The 8,358-nt window shown below is 43.8% G+C and overlaps 1 non-coding gene across 1 annotated transcript; it reads left to right on the top strand.

Moving 5' to 3' along the window:
- The first annotated feature begins 223 nt into the window (after nt 1–223).
- On the top strand, nt 224–296 carry TRNAL-CAA (transfer RNA leucine (anticodon CAA)). Its single transcript has one exon. It is a non-coding gene; the product is annotated as a tRNA-Leu (tRNA).
- The last annotated feature ends 8,062 nt before the right edge of the window (nt 297–8,358 follow it).

Raw genomic sequence — 8,358 nt, forward strand, 5'->3', positions numbered from 1 at the left:
TGCTCTGTGACCCCAGAAGCCCTAGAACAAGCACACAGTTCCAAGTATTTCTGCCTTTCAAAGGCAATTTAAACAAAAAACACACTACCAATAACTCAGAACCATCAGGAAGACTTCTAGTAAAATGACATTCTGGAAGCTGAAGTCCAAGAACAAATCTGAGTCCATTTAAAATTACCCTCAAACTGCACCCCCAGAGACCTTTAAAATGATTTGCAGGACTTCCCTGGTGGTCCAGTGGCTAAGACTCCACACTCAAAATGCAGGGGACCTGGGTTCGATCCCCAGTCAGGGAACTAGATTCCCACATGTCACAACGGAGACCCGGCATGCATGCGTGCTCAGTTGCTCAGTTGTGTTGGACTCTGAGCCCCCTAAGAAGCCCCTAAGAACCGACACAGGCAAATAAAAATAAATGGTTTGGAATCTTCTTATAGAACTGTTACTGCCTCTTGTATTTCCTGCTTTGCTCCATGCTGTAGCTGAGGAAACCTGGTCTCCAACAATCCCAGCCCAGTGACTGCAACCTGGAGTTCGCCAAGGTAGGAGTTAGGGCATGGCCGAGGGTCCCCTCCCTGAGGGAGGGTCTACACGCTAGCCCAGAAGGTGAACTCTACAGCTCCAGACAGTTCCTGGGTGCAGCTCTAGGCTGGGGGACAGCTCCCAGGGAGGCTTGAAAACCACCGGCACTCCTGAGCCAGAGTCTATACCAGGCCTGCTGCCTTATCCCATGAGCTGATTTAAGCTGAAATTTTGTGTTTGATTCTCACCTCTATTCCCTTAGTGAAAATCCCATTATCTCTAACAGCTGTGTGTCAAGAAAAGACATGGATTTTGTGTAACAACAGAAGGATACCATACTTGTTTTTCTAGGTAGCCTTAGGCAAAACCGTTTTAGCTCACTTTCTTGGCTTATTACATAAAGATTTCAACTTTGTGTAGAAAGAGGGGAGTTACTTTAGTGTGGGAAACTGGAAAAAAGGAATTCAATCTTTATTACACAGAAGCAAGTTGATAATGATATTTAAAAAAAAAAAAATACAGCCTGGACCAAAAAAATGGCATAGATTTGCCACTAAAATATTATTTGCAATTTATTATTTCTAGATAAATTCATAAAGTGAAGAAAACCAGAGAGGTGACATACACTGCTTGTGTAAGCCTTGAAATTGATTTCAGAAGCATCAGCCCTCACGACAAAAGAATTTCACAGTTTAATTAGGATGGCTCAAATCCAGTGTCTATATTTAGGATAAGCTGGAAATTACAGTGTAGAAATGAGAGTCATCCAGCAATACTCTAAATGGGGCCAAGGGATCTATGGGAAAAACTACCACAGCTTTTCTCAGCTAACCATAAAATTTCTCAGCTTTTGTTTTTCAGTGGATACAAACAGAATAATCTCTAAGGATTTTTTACCTGTTCAAACTGGGAAGGCATTTTTCCTAAAATTCCCTAAATATGAACTTTTAAATCTGCACCTACACATATTACCTAAATTCTTTTTAATACCTGTGTGATCTGTGCTTAAGCACAGATCAATCTGGCATTTAATTTATAACATATCAGAGGAATCTCATTAAAATTCTGAATGTATATAAACATATTTTATACAGCTAATATTTTGGCTTCATTTTGTATGTGGTTGGCAGAGTTCTCATGGCACTCTATCATTAATTCCTTAAACATTCCTGTTTTCTTCTCATCATTGGTATATCATCAAATAAATCAGTTCAAACCCAAGATGTGACAGAAAGAACCATATGATACTTTCTTTTTTAACTTCAGGAAATGTTTTAAATGATCTCGTACAAGTTATGTTTGCTTGACATCCAACAATTTATTAGAGGAGCATATGATTATTTATGACCATAATTATGGTTTTTGGATGTCCAACAAGAGTGCTTTTCTTCTTTCTCTTTCTCTTTCTCTTCTTCACCGTGACCTGGGTCTGAGTTTATATACGCTTGTCAGTAATTTCCCTAAAAGCAGTTTAAATGCTCTAAATAATACACTCAAAATCATTAAGAAAATAAATCGGTTTAGCGAGCTGACCTCGGCAGCAAAGATGCTCAAATGCACAGTGAATATGCAGCCAGAAAGACGCAGAGAGAAGTCAGAACCTCGGGAATCAAAAATCCTTTGACGTTTAAGTTACATGCCTTGGCTGAAGGTTTAATTTTAAATCACAAGGGAGGAAATATTCCAGGTAAAACAGCTCTTAGCCAGTTGTAACTAACAAATCAATTGCAGATATCCAGTGCAGAGGCTGAGTGTGTGCCATCACTACTTGTGAATTACCTTCTCCTCATTTATTTATTTTGCAATAGTTCCAATATTGCCCCATGCTATCATTTGAATGTCAGGCAGCTCATTCAATATGGTCATTCAGATTTGTAAATGGCCCCAAATTCACCAAATTCCCACTCTGAAGACCCAGTGGAATTGAGTTTGTTTGCTTGTGTGTTATTGTAAATTGACAGGTACACTGACTACTCCTTTAATCCTTAAACTGTTACTTACAGATAGGAGATCACATTCTATCCGTGAATAGACTGAGGTTAAGTATTAATGTTTTTCCAACTGTGGTGCTGGAGAATACTACTGAGAGTCCCTTGGACAGCAAGAAGATCAAACCAGTCAATCCTAAAGGAAATCAACCCTGAATATTCATTGGAAGGACTGATGCTGAAGCTGAAGCTCCAATACTTTGGTCACTTCATGTGAAGAGCCGACTCATTGGAAAAGACTCTGATGCTGGGAAAGACTGAAGGCAGGAGGAGAAGGGGACAACAGATGATGAGATGGTTGGATGGCATCATCAACTCCATGGACATGAGTTTGAGCAAACTCCAGTAGATAGTGAAGGACAGGGAAGCCTGGCATGCTGCAGTCCATAGGATCACAAACAATCAGACACGACTTAGCAACTGAACAACAACAAAGTACAAATCAGTAATCTGGTGCCTTAATGGAGAACCCCTCCAGGTGAACACTGTCATTCCCTGTGCTGTGCCTGTTTCTGTTCCTGGTCTCTGATGAAGCAATTTTGGAAAGGTGTTGACATATCCAGGAGGCACCTAACATTACCATGAAAAGCTAAGCACTTCTTGCTTCCCTGAAGCCATCTGGTAACTGAAGGTGAAACCAACAAAGTCCATTTTTTCTCTTTCTGGGAAAATGGAAAATTGGGTAAGGTGATGGTGGCTGAAATAAACACCTTGGGCTGCCTTTGTGTGTGTTTGTTAGACATTCAGTCATGCTCTACTCTTTGAACTCCATGGACTGTAACCCTCCAGGCTCCTCTGTCCAAGGGATTCTCCAGGCAAGAATACTGGAGTAGATTGCCATGTCCTCCTCCAGGGATCTCCCCGACCCAGAGATCAAACCCACATCTCCTGTGTCTCCTGCATTAGCAGGCAGATTCTTTACCGTCTGAACCACCAGGGAAGTGGTTGCCTTAATTTCCTATCAAATTAGCTAAAACATCCTGAATGTCTTATTGCTTCTTTTAACTCAAATTAAAAACCTTCAGCCTCCAACCAAAAAACTTTCTTACACTTTGAAACGAACTAATCAGGAGGAGCACTGGTGATTTCTATGACAAGGCAGGCAAACCAAGCTGATCAGATCTTGTTGGTCACCCTCATGATAGGCAGTGGCACAGAGTGGAGCCCAAGGACAGGGGTTTTGCACAAGGAGCTGCCAGCTGGCCTAGAGATATTCATTTTGCTCTTGCACGTGATCCTGTGTCTGGTGGACACCCAGAAAATGCAAAAAATCAAGACCGAGGAGGGGCAAGGTCACTTTAACAATGTGGAGAAGCGCCCTAGGAGATGTTCCCAACACTGCCACCAGGTGGTCATTCCTAGGAGAGACTTACTTAAATAAAAAAATTAAAAAACCTCTGATGATTTCCTGTTAACTATCAGAATCTAGCCAAGTCTCAGATCTATCATCAGTTTACAGCCAAATGGAGGATTCGATCAGCCAAATTCAGAACCCTGGATCTTCAAGACAAATAACTCACTCTCTTCAACTTGTTAGTGGGAGGAAGAAAAAAAGAATGAAATAGAGTTTGTATGGAAGCAGGGAGGAGTATGGGGGCTACTTTAAAGGGAAGGTAAGAGATATACTGATGAGGACTTCCCTGGTGGTCCAGTGGTTAAGACTCCAGGCTTCTACTGCAGGGGACACAGGTTCAATTCCTGGTCAGGGAACTAAGATCCCACACAACACAAACCTATGAAATGCACTGGATGGGCACATCACATCCTGAGTCAAACAGATTAACTGTAACAAGACATTTTCTGAGCCAATTGGGAAAAATTTGTTTATCAGATGATATTAAAGAATCATGACTCATTTCGCTGATAATAATATTGAGGTTTATTTGTAAAAGAGGGGTGCTTTAACTTATAGATAGGCAGTATCCATCAGTGACATAATATAGTATGGAGGATTTGTTTTAAAATAGTTCAGAGAAAAAGCAGAGTCGGGAGTAGATGAAAGGAGATTGGGAGAATGTTGGTGCCTAGAATCCAGGGAATGACCACATAGTGGGTATTACACTGTTCCTTATGTTTATAGCTTTGAAAGTAACTTCAATAAAAATTCATTTCAAAAACCTGCTAATTTACAGGAAAAATATCAATAACTTTGAGTTATATACATATATGTTATGTGTGTTAAGTCACTTCAGTCATGTCCAACCCTTTGCGACCCCATGGACTGTAGCCTGCCAGGCTCATCTGTCCATAGAATTCTCTAGGCAAGAATACTAGAGTGGGTTGCCATGCCCTCCTCCAGGGGATGTTCCCAACCCAGGGACTGAACCCGTGTCTCCTGCACTGGCAGGCAGATTCTTTACTGCTTGAGCCACCTGGGAAGCCATATAACGTAGTATCTGAACTCAGAGTCAAATTAGCATTTTGTACTCAAATTCCATACTGCATTCAACTTCTTTATTGCTGGGCCCTCACAATAAGGCCTCATCTACTCCTACAGGAATTACAACAAACCAGAGCATTCTAATTAAATTGGGCGCCAGGTCAGTTTTTATTTTTTTCTGGTTTAAATTTCATAAGAACAGGACTATAACACAGAGCAACCATTGGTTTACAAAAGGTAAGAGGTTTGAAGGAGAAGGAAAATTTTCCAAACAGGTAAAAATAACAAAGGTATTTTTTTACACTGATTTCTTTCCTTTTAAATTTCACTTAAAAAATAGCTACAAAAATATTTCTCTCCAAAAATGTTTCTTAGCTTGGGTGCTTTGTTTTATTTTTCTTGAGGTGGCAGTGGGTGGGACATAAGTAAACATACCAAATATAACCAGTGTCATATAACCAGTGTCTCCCTATTAATAAAGTATTTTATGTTTCTGAATCAAGATCACTTCCAGTGATTAAAAGATGCCAAAAATCATTGGATATATTTCAATTTCCCCCAAATTGCGATTTCCCTCAATTTAAGAGAGGGGATTGGTTTTGCTTCACAGCTTTCAGAAAAGTCTCTGCCTCTGATCATAAACTTGCTGGATGGAGCTTCCCTGGTGCATCAGTGGTAAAGAACTGGCCTGCCAATGCAGGGGACACAGGTTCAATTCCTGGTCCGAGAAGATCCCACATGCTGCAGAGCAACTAAGCCCGTGTGCCACAACCATTGGGCCTGTGCTCTTGAGCCCGGGAGCCACAGTTAGAGAGTAGTCCCCACTCACTGCAACTAGAGAAAAGCCCATATAGCAATGAAGACCCAGCATAGCCAAAAATAAAATTTAAAAACTTACAGGATAGACTTGTGAGCACCCAGAGGGCAGGTGCCAGGTTGGCTATTACCAAGATGCTGAGCAGAGCAATGGATTTCATCTCTTGGTTTCCTCGGTCTTAAAATGGGCAGAAATCGTGCCTTTGCTGGGAGGATCCAGGCAAGTCTACACCACCCGGTGCTCAGGGAGAAATAACAGGGTGCAGTAGCCACCCCCTCCCCCTTCCCCAGGCTCGGCCCAGGCTCACTCTGCCCCGTCAGGGCCCTGACCCGCCCCCTCCTCACCGCCCGGGTCCTCCTGATTCCAGGCTCTGCACCTGCCCGCCCCTCTTGCCTGGACATCCACTTCCTGCTGGGCTCCCTGTGCCAGCTCCCGTGTCTTCTTTGGGTCTCAGCTTCACCGTCAGCTCCTACGGAAGTGTTTCTTTACCTCCAGTTGACCTTTGCTTCTGAGAAGGTGAAGTCCCCCAACCCTCTCCTGTGTTTCTCGGGTTTTCGATATTTATTGGTGACTTCACAAATGAATGCACTCCTCCCAGACTCGGGTCTACCTGAGCGGTCTTGCCTGTCTGTGCAGCGCTCCTCCCATGAGCTTGCACCTCGTACAAGTCGTGTGGTGAGTCTCTCAGTCGGGTCCGACTCTTTGTGACCCCATGGACTGTAGCCCACCAGGCTCCTCTGTCTATGGGATTTCCCAGGCAAGAACACTGGGGTGGGTTCCCATTTCCTTCTCCAGGGGATTCTTCCCGACCCAGGGATCAAACCCGCATCTTTTGCATATCCTGCATTGCAGGCAGATTCTTTACCACTGAGCCACCAGGGAAGCCCTCTATGATTACAAGGAAAGAATTAATTAGGAAGAATACTTACAGGAGTACTCTTATTATGCTTATAAGAATTTTTGTTATTCTTATAAGAATAGAAGCTGTGCAACTTTGGACAAGTTACTTAACTTCTCTGTGCCTGAGTTTCCATTACTGCAAAATGGGATTAAGAGTCCCTTGTATGGTTGTCGTGAGGGTTAAGTGGGAACATCCACTATACATGCATAATCGAGCACACCATCACTGAGTCACATACCCTGGGACACTCGTATGGCTTCTCTAGGACAAGCAGCTCCCCGGGACCAGGAACCCTGACTGGCAGGAAGATGGGACAGTATGGGATGACAGCCCTCAGACCTTCCCAGGGAGCACGGTCTCTGAGTATCACCCTCCAAAGCCACAGCTTCTCTGCTCCGGGGATGTAGGCAGCTTCGGCCCTTCGCTCTAGCCACTTCTGTTTACCTCCTCGGGGTAGAGTTGTTACTTTCCACCAAGCAACCAGGGGGCAGCTGTAGACAAGAGCAGCTTCGGGGTTTGGGAAGAAGGGGAACAAGGCCACTCACAGCAGCAGCATGAAGGGTGTACGTGTCTGGGTGAAGTGCCCTTTCACACCGGGGAGTGTTGTTTACTCGCTTCACTCGTGTCTGACTCTTTGTGACCCCATGGACTGTAGCCCACCAGGCTCCTCTGTCCATGGGATTCTCCAGGCAAGAACACTGGAGTGGGTTGCCATTTCCTCCTCCAGGGGATCTTCCTGACCCAGGGATCTAACACAGGTCTCCCGAATTGCAGGCAAATTGTTTACCGCTGAGCCACCACTGAAGCCCTCGCATTGGACAACTGGACACCAAGTCAATGCCAGAGGAGTGGGGGATCCCTATTCCCCTCACACTCTGCAGCTTCCCATCCCTGGCCATGGCTGGACCAGAGCAGAGCCCCAGCCTGAGATATCAGCAGAAGGCAGCCCTGGTTAGAAAGAACCTTTGGCCCGGGGCAGTGGCCTGGTTTCAGTCTGGAGGCTCTGGCCTGGATACAATTAGCTTAGGACAGGCTCCAGGAATCGGAATGCAAATGTGCCATAATGCAACCTTCCTTATTTTCTAAAGCTGTCATTTCTTTTTCTTTTCTTTTCTTTTTTTTTTTTTTAAAAAAAAAACCTCATGTATGGATAGAAATATCTGAGACCAGTGGCCTCTGCTGACCACTGGGTCAGCACGGAGGTTCCTGGTCACAAAGCGCCATCCATCACCCTGACAGGAGCAATTACAAAGCGGACGTGCTACAGAGGGAATGTTGCATTTCCCTGCTGCATGTGAACTGTTGAGGGAGTGGGTAATTGGAAGCATTTTTGGAAAAACAAATACTATAATCCCCAGCTCCCTTTAATTATATGTATAAGCAGGTATGCATTTCCTCCATTCATTCAAGAAACATTTATAAGACATGATACGGCATGGGAGAAACAGTTGAACAATAAGCATTAGGAATAAAAGTGATAGGGAAGCATTTAGGCATTAAAGAGAAAAACAGTTTAAAACAAACTCAAGATTCGTTCTCTGCTGAAGGAAATGGCAACCCACTCCAATATTCTTGCCTGGAGAATCCCATGGACAGAGGAGCCTGGAGGGCTACAGTCTGTAGGGTTCCAAAGAGTTGGACATGACTGAAGCAACTTAGCACACACACTCCAAGTGACTTGCAACTAATTGGAAAGGTGCATTATTGACAAATGAAATGATAAATGGCCATTACACTCCAAGGCAATTCA

Source organism: Giraffa tippelskirchi, chromosome 4, assembly GCF_054371585.1.
Source record: "Giraffa tippelskirchi isolate mGirTip1 chromosome 4, T2T-mGirTip1v1.2.pri, whole genome shotgun sequence".
Lineage (NCBI taxonomy): Eukaryota > Metazoa > Chordata > Mammalia > Artiodactyla > Giraffidae > Giraffa > Giraffa tippelskirchi.